General features: G+C 44.4%; 1 non-coding gene across 1 annotated transcript; it reads right to left on the bottom strand.

Annotated features, from left to right (window-relative positions):
* Positions 1-8,036: 8,036 nt before the first annotated feature.
* Positions 8,037-8,111, bottom strand: Trnas-cga (transfer RNA serine (anticodon CGA)). Its single transcript has one exon. It is a non-coding gene; the product is annotated as a tRNA-Ser (tRNA).
* Between the last annotated feature and the right edge of the window lie 372 nt (positions 8,112-8,483).

The following is an 8,483-nucleotide window of genomic DNA, read 5'->3' as shown; positions in this document are numbered from 1 at the left end:
ATGAAGCTTCTAAGTTGATGTAATAGCCAGTAAGAAGTAGCAAATTTCAAGTTTTAGGTATCGATTATTGACTTTTTAGCTGGCTTTGGTGCCTTGGACAAGAGCTAGGTCCTTAAGAATCTGCGTGAAAGGAGGACTAGCTGCCGAGTTGCACGGGAGAATGTGAAAAGTGTTCATATGTAGTAAAAACCCGAAATATCCGTCCGTTTTCGTCATTTGTTATCCAATCGACTTAAAGCCAGATCGTCACATTGTCCGCCCATCTCTCTGAAACGGTTGTACTTATCGTCTGCAAAGCTATGTCGCGTGCTGCGGTATGCCGAGACACTAAAAATACCATAGTAGAACACGGATGAAACTTCGAAGTTGATGTAATAGCCAGTAAGAAGTAGTAAAATTCAAGTTTTAGGTATCGATTATTGACTTTTTAGCTGGATTTGGTGCCTTGGTCATGAGCTAGGACCTTAAGATTCTGCATGAAAGGAGGACTAGCAGCCGAGTTGCACGGGAGAATGTGAAAAGTGTTCATATGTACTAAAAACCCGAGAAATCCGTCCGTTTTCGTCATTTGTTATCGAATCGACTTAAAGCCAGATCGTCACACTGTCCGCCCTTCTCTCTGAAACGGTTGTACTTATCGTCTGCAAAGCTATGTCGCGTGCTGCGGTATGCGGAGACATTAAAAATACCATAGTAGAACACGGATGAAGCTTCTAAGTTGATGTAATATCCAGTAAGAAGTAGTACAATTCAAGTTTTAGGCATCGATTATTGACTTTTAGCTGGCTTTGGTGCCTTGGACATGAGCTAGGACCTTAAGATTCTGCATGAAAGGACGACTAGCAGCCAAGATGGACGGGAGAATGTGAAAAGTGTTCATATGTAGTAAAACCCTGAGAAATACGTCCGTTTTCGTCATTTGTTATCGAATCGACTTAAAGCCAGATCGTCACACTGTCCGCCCTTCTCTCTGAAACGGTTGTACTTATCGTCTGCAAAGCTATGTCGTGTGCTGCGGTATGCGGAGACACTAAAATCAGCATAGTTGGACACAGATGAAGCTTCCAAGTTGATGTAATAGCCAGTAAGAAGTAGTACAATTCAAGTTTTAGGTATCGATTATTGAATTTTTAGCTTGCTTTTTTTGCCTTGGACATGAGCTAGGACCTTACGAATCTGCATGAGAGGAGGGCTAGCAGAAAAGTTGCATGGGAGAATGTGAAATGTGTTAATATGTAGTATTAACCTGAGAAATCCGTCCATTTTCGTCATTTGTTATTGAATCGACTTAAAGCCAGATCGTCACATTGGCCGCTCTTCTCTCTGATTCGGTTGTACTTATCGTCTGCAAAGCTATGTCGCGTGCTGCGGTATTCGGAGACACTAAAAGCACCATAGTAGAACAAAGATGAAGCTTCTAAGATGATGTAATAGCCAGTAAGAAGTAGTACAATTCAATTTTTAGGTATCGATTATTGACTTTTTAGCTGGCTTTGGTACCTTGGACATGAGCTAGGACCTTAAGATTGTGCATGAATTGAGGACTAGCAGCCGAGTTGAACGGGAGAATGTGAAAAGTGTTCATATGTAGTACAAACCTGAGAAATCCGTCCGTTTTCGTCATTTGTTATCGAATCGACTTAAAGCCAGATCGTCACATTGGCCGCTCTTCTCTCTGAAACGGTTGTACTTATCGTCTGCAAAGCTATGTCGCGTGCTGCGGTATGCGGAGACACTAAAATCACCATAGTGGGACACAGATGAAGCTTCTAAGTTGATGTAATAGCCAGTAAGAAGTAGTACAATTCTAGTTTTAATCATCGATTATTGACTTTTAGCTGGCTTTGGTGCCTTGGACATGAGCTAGGACCTTAAGATCCTGCATGAAAGGAGGACTAGCAGCCGAGTTGCACGGGAGAATGTGAAAAGTGTTCATATGCAGTAAAAACCTAAGAAATCCGTCCGTTTTTGTCATTTGTTATTGAATCGACTTAAAGCCAGATCGTCACATTGGCCGCTCTTCTCTCTGAAACGGTTGTACTTATCGTCTGAAAGCTATGTCGCGTGCTGCGGTATGCCGAGACACTAAAAATACCATAGTAGAACACGGATGAAGCTTCTAAGTTGATGTAATAGCCAGTAAGAATTAGTACAATACCAGTTTTAATTATCGATTATTGACTTTTAGCTGGCTTTGGTGCCTTGGACATGAGCTAGGACCTTAAGATTCTGCATGAAAGGAGGGTTAGCAGCTGAGTTGCACGGGAGAATGTGAAAAGTGTTCATATGTAGTAAAAACCTAAGGAATCCGTCCGTTTTCGTCATTTGTTATGGAATCGACTTAAAGCCAGATCGTCACATTGGCCGCTCTTCTTTCTGAAACGGTTGTACTTATAGTCTGCAAAGCTATGTCGCGTGCTGCGGTATGCGGTGACACTAAAAGCACCATAGTAGAACACAGATGAAGCTTCTAAGTTGATGTAATAGCCAGTAAGAAATAGCAAATTTCAAGTTAAAGGTATCGATTATTGACTTTTTAGCTGGCTTTGGTGCCTTGGACAAGAGCTAGGACCTTAAGATTCTGCGTGAAAGGAGGACTAGCTGCCGAGTTGCACGGGAGAATGTGAAAAGTGTTCATATGTAGTAAAAACCTAAGAAATCCGTTCGTTATCGTCATTTGTTATCGAATCGACTTAAAGCCAGATCGTGACATTGGTCACTCTTCTCTCTGAAACGGTTGTACTTATCGTCTGCAAAGCTATGTCGCGTGCTGCGGTATGTGGAGACACTAAAAGCACCATAGTAGAACACAGATGAAGCTTCTAAGTTGATGTAATAGCCAGTAAGAAGTAGTACAATTCAAGTTTTAGGTATCGATTATTGACTTTTTAGCTGGCTTTGGTGCCTTGGACATGAGCTAGGACCTCAAGATTCAGCATGAAAGGAGGACTAGCAGCCGAGTTGCACGGGTGAATGTGAAAAGTTTTCATATGTAGTAAAAACCCGAAATATCCGTCCGTTTTCGTCATTTGTTATCCAATCGACTTAATGCCAGATCGTCACATTGTCCGCCCATCTCTCTGAAACGGTTGTACTTATCGTCTGCAAAGCTATGTCGCGTGCTGCAGTATGCCGAGACACTAAAAATACCATAGTAGAACACGGATGAAGCTTCTAAGTTGATGTAATAGCCAGTAAGAAGTAGTACAATTCAAGTTTTAATCATCGATTATTGCCTTTTAGCTGGCTTTGGTGCCTTGGACATGAGCTAGGACCTTAAGATTCTGCATGAAAGGAGGACTAGCAGCTGAGTTGCACGGGAGAATGTGAAAAGTGTTCATATGTAGTAAAAACCTGAGAAATCCGTCCGTTTTCGTCATTTGTTATCGAATCGACTTAAAGCCAGATCGTCACATTGGCCGCTCTTCTCTCTGAAACGGTTGTACTTATCGTCTGCAAAGCTATGTCGCGTGCTGCGGTATGCGGAGACACTAAAAGCACCATAGTAGATGAAGCTTCTAAGATGATGTAATAGCCAGTAAGAAGTAGTACAATTCAAGTTTTAGGTATCGATTATTGACTTTTTAGCTGGCTTTGGTACCTTGGACATGAGCTAGGACCTTAAGATTCTGCATGAAAGGAGGACTAGCAGCCGAGTTGCACGGGAGAATGTGAAAAGTGTTTATATGTACTAAAAACCCGAGAAATCCGTCCGTTTTCGTCATTTGTTATCGAATCGACTTAAAGCCAGATCGTCACACTGTCCGCCCTTCTCTCTGAAACAGTTGTACTTATCGTCTGCAAAGCTATGTCGCGTGCTGCGGTATGCGGAGACACTAAAAATACCATAGTAGAACACGGATGAAGCTTCTAAGTTGATGTAATATCTAGTAAGAAGTAGTACAATTCAAGTTTAAGCATCGATTATTGACTTTTAGCTGGCTTTGGTGCCTTGGACATGAGCTAGGACCTTAAGATTCTGCATGAAAGGAGGACTAGCAGCCGACTTGCACGGGAGAATGTGAAAAGTGTTCATATGTAGTAAAAACCTGAGAAATCTGTCCGTTTTTGTCATTTGTTATTGAATCGACTTAAAGCCCGATCGTCACATTGGCCGCTATTCTCTCTGAAACGGTTGTACTTATCGTCTGCAAATCTATGTCACGTGCTGCGGTATGTGGAGACACTGAAAGCACCATAGTTGAACACAGATGAAGCTTCTAGGACGTTGTAATAGCCAGTAAGAAGTAGTACAATTCCAAATTTAGGTATCAATTATTGACTTTTTAGCTGGCTTTGGTGCCTTGGACATGAGCTAGGACCTTAAGATTCTGCATGAAAGGAAGACTAGCAGCCGAGTTGCACGGGAGAATGTGAAAAGTATTAATATGTAGTATTAACCTGAGAAATCCGTCCGTTTTCGTCTTTTGTCATCGAGTCGACTTGAAGACAGATCGTAACATTGTCCGCCCTTCTCTCTGAAACGGTTGTACTTATCGTCTGCAAAGCTATGTCGTGTGCTCCTGTATGCGGGGACACTAAAAATACCATAGTAGAACACGGATGAAGCTTCTAAGTTGATGTAATAGCCATTAAGGAGTAGTACAATTCAAGTTTTAATCATCGATTATTGACTTTTAGCTGGCTTTGGTGCCTTGGACATGAGGTAGGACCTTAAGATTCTGCATGAAAGGAGGACTAGCAGCCGAGTTGCACGGGGGAATGTGAAAATTTTTCATATGCAGTAAAAACCTGAGGAATCCGTCCGTTTTTGTCATTTGTTTTGAATCGACTTAAAGCCAGATCGTCACATTGGCCGCTCTTCTCTCTGAAACGGTTGTACTTATCGTCTGAAAGCTATGTCGCGTGCTGCGGTATGCCGAGACACTAAAAATACCATAGTAGAACACGGATGAAGCTTCTAAGTTGATGTAATAGCCAGTAAGAATTAGTACAATTCCACTTTTAGGTATCGATTATTGACTTTCAGCTGGCTTTCGTGCCTTGGACATGAGCTAGGACCTTAAGATTCTGCATGAAAGGAGGACTAGCAGCTGAGTTGCACGGGAGAATGTGAAAAGTGTTCATATGTAGTAAAAACCTAAGAAATCCGTTCGTTATCGTCATTTGTTATCGAATCGACTTAAAGCCAGATCGTGACATTGGCCGCTCTTCTCTCTGAAACGGTTGTACTTATCGTCTGCAAAGCTATGTCGCGTGCTGCGGTATGTGGTGACACTAAAAGCACCATAGTAGAACACAGACAAAGCTTCTAAGTTGATGTAATAGCCAGTAAGAAGTAGTACAATTCCAGTTTTAGGTATCTATTATTGACTTTTTAGCTGGCTTTGCTTCCTTGGACATGAGCTAGGACCTCAAGGTTCTGCATGAAAGGAGGACTAGCAGCCGAGTTGCACGGGAGAATGTGAAAAGTGTTCATATGTAGTAGAAAAAAGAGAAATCCGTCCGTTTTCTTCATTTGTTATCGAATCGACTTAGAGCCAGATCGTCACACTGTCCGCCCATCTCTCTGAAACGGTTGTACTTATCGTCTGCAAAGCTATGTCGCGTGCTGCCGTATGCGGAGACACTAGAAATACCATAGTGGAACACGGATGAAGCTTCTACGTTGATGTAATAGCCAGTAAAAAGTAGTACAATTCAAGTTTTAATCATCGATTATTGACTTTTAGCTGGCTTTGGTGCCTTGGACATGAGCTAGGACCTTAAGATTCTGCATGAAAGGAGGACTAGCAGCCGAGTTGCACGGGAGAATGTGAAAAGTGTTCATATGTAGTAAAAACCTGAGAAATCCGTCCGTTTTCGTCATATGTTATCGAATCGACTTAAAGCCAGATCGTCACATTGCCCGCTCTTCTCTCTGAAACGGTTGTACTTATCGTCTGAAAGCTATGTCGCGTGCTGCGGTATGCGGAGACGCTAAAAGCACCATAGTAGAACACAGATGAAGCTTCTAAGATGATGTAATAGCCAGTAAGAAGTAGTACAATTCAAGTTTTAGGTATCGATTATTGACTTTTTAGCTTGCTTTGGTGCCTTGGACATGAGCTAGGACCGTAAGATTCAGCATGAAAGGCGGACTTGCAGCCGCGTTGCACGGGAGAATGTGAAAAGAGTTCATATGTAGTAAAAACCTGAGAAATCCGATCGTTATCGTCATTTGTTATGGAATTGACTTAAAGCCAGATTGAAACTTCCTGACAGATTAAAACTGTGTGCCCGACCGAGACTCGAACTCGGGACCTTTGCCTTTCGCGGGCAAGTGCTCTATGAACTGAGCTACCGAAGCACGACTCACGTCCGGTACTCACAGCTTTACTTCTGCCAGTATCCGTCTCCTACCTTCCAAACTTTACAGAAGCTCTTCTGCGAACCTTGCAGAACTAGCACTCCTGAAAGAAAGGATATTGCGGAGACATGGCTTAGCCACAGCCTGGGGGATGTTTCCAGAATGAGATTTTCACTCTGCAGCGGAGTGTGCGCTGATATGAAACTTCCTGACAGATTAAAACTGTGTGCCCGACCGAGACTCGAACTCGGGACCTTTGCCTTTCGCGGGCAAGTGCTCTACCAACTGAGCTACCGAAGCACGACTCACGTCCGGTACTCACAGCTTTACTTCTGCCAGTATCCGTCTCCTACCTTCCAAACTTTACAGAAGCTCTTCTGCGAACCTTGCAGAACTAGCACTCCTGAAAGAAAGGATATTGCGGAGACATGGCTTAGCCACAGCCTGGGGGATGTTTCCAGAATGAGATTTTCACTCTGCAGCGGAGTGTGCGCTGATATGAAACTTCCTGACAGATTAAAACTGTGTGCCCGACCGAGACTCGAACTCGAGACCTTTGCCTTTCGCGGGCAAGTGCTCTACCAACTGAGCTACCGAAGCACGACTCACGTCCGGTACTCACAGCTTTACTTCTGCCAGTATCCGTCTCCTACCTTCCAAACTTTACAGAAGCTCTTCTGCGAACCTTGCAGAACTAGCACTCCTGAAAGAAAGGATATTGCGGAGACATGGCTTAGCCACAGCCTGGGGGATGTTTCCAGAATGAGATTTACACTCTGCAGCGGAGTGTGCGCTGATATGAAACTTCCTGACAGATTAAAACTGTGTGCCCGACCGAGACTCGAACTCGGGACCTTTGCCTTTCGCGGGCAAGTGCTCTACCAACTGAGCTACCGAAGCACGACTCACGTCCGGTACTCACAGCTTTACTTCTGCCAGTATCCGTCTCCTACCTTCCAAACTTTACAGAAGCTCTTCTGCGAACCTTGCAGAACTAGCACTCCTGAAAGAAAGGATATTGCGGAGACATGGCTTAGCCACAGCCTGGGGGATGTTTCCAGAATGAGATTTTCACTCTGCAGCGGAGTGTGCGCTGATATGAAACTTCCTGACAGATTAAAACTGTGTGCCCGACCGAGACTCGAACTCGGGACCTTTGCCTTTCGCGGGCAAGTGCTCTACCAACTGAGCTACCGAAGCACGACTCACGTCCGGTACTCACACCTTTACTTCTGCCAGTATCCGTCTCCTACCTTCCAAACTTTACAGAAGCTCTTCTGCGAACCTTGCAGAACTAGCACTCCTGAAAGAAAGGATATTGCGGAGACATGGCTTAGCCACAGCCTGGGAGATGTTTCCAGAATGAGATTTTCACTCTGCAGCGGAGTGTGCGCTGATATGAAACTTCTTGACAGATTAAAACTGTGTGCCCGACCGAGACTCGAACTCGGGACCTTTGCCTTTCGCGGGCAAGTGCTCTACCAACTGAGCTACCGAAGCACGACTCACGTCCGGTACTCACAGCTTTACTTCTGCTAGTATCCGTCTCCTACCTTCCAAACTTTACAGAAGCTCTTCTGCGAACCTTGCAGAACTAGCACTCCTGAAAGAAAGGATATTGCGGAGACATGGCTTAGCCACAGCCTGGGGGATGTTTCCAGAATGAGATTTTCACTCTGCAGCGGAGTGTGCGCTGATATGAAACTTCCTGACAGATTAAAACTGTGTGCCCGACCGAGACTCGAACTCGGGACCTTTGCCTTTCGGGGGCAAGTGCTCTACCAACTGAGCTACCGAAGCACGACTCACGTCCGGTACTCACAGCTTTACTTCTGCCAGTATCCGTCTCCTACCTTCCAAACTTTACAGAAGCTCTTCTGCGAACCTTGCAGAACTAGCACTCCTGAAAGAAAGGATATTGCGGAGTCATGGCTTAGCCACAGCCTGGGGGATGTTTCCAGAATGAGATTTTCACTCTGCAGCGGAGTGTGCGCTGATATGAAACTTCCTGACAGATTAAAACTGTGTGCCCGACCGAGACTCGAACTCGGGACCTTTGCCTTTCGCGGGCAAGTGCTCTACCAACTGAGCTACCGAAGCACGACTCACGTCCGGTACTCACAGCTTTACTTCTGCCAGTATCCGTCTCCTACCTTCCAAACTTTACAGAAGC

Source organism: Schistocerca gregaria, unplaced genomic scaffold (assembly GCF_023897955.1).
Source record: "Schistocerca gregaria isolate iqSchGreg1 unplaced genomic scaffold, iqSchGreg1.2 ptg000378l, whole genome shotgun sequence".
Lineage (NCBI taxonomy): Eukaryota > Metazoa > Arthropoda > Insecta > Orthoptera > Acrididae > Schistocerca > Schistocerca gregaria.
This window is presented reverse-complemented; position numbering and strand designations above follow the sequence as displayed.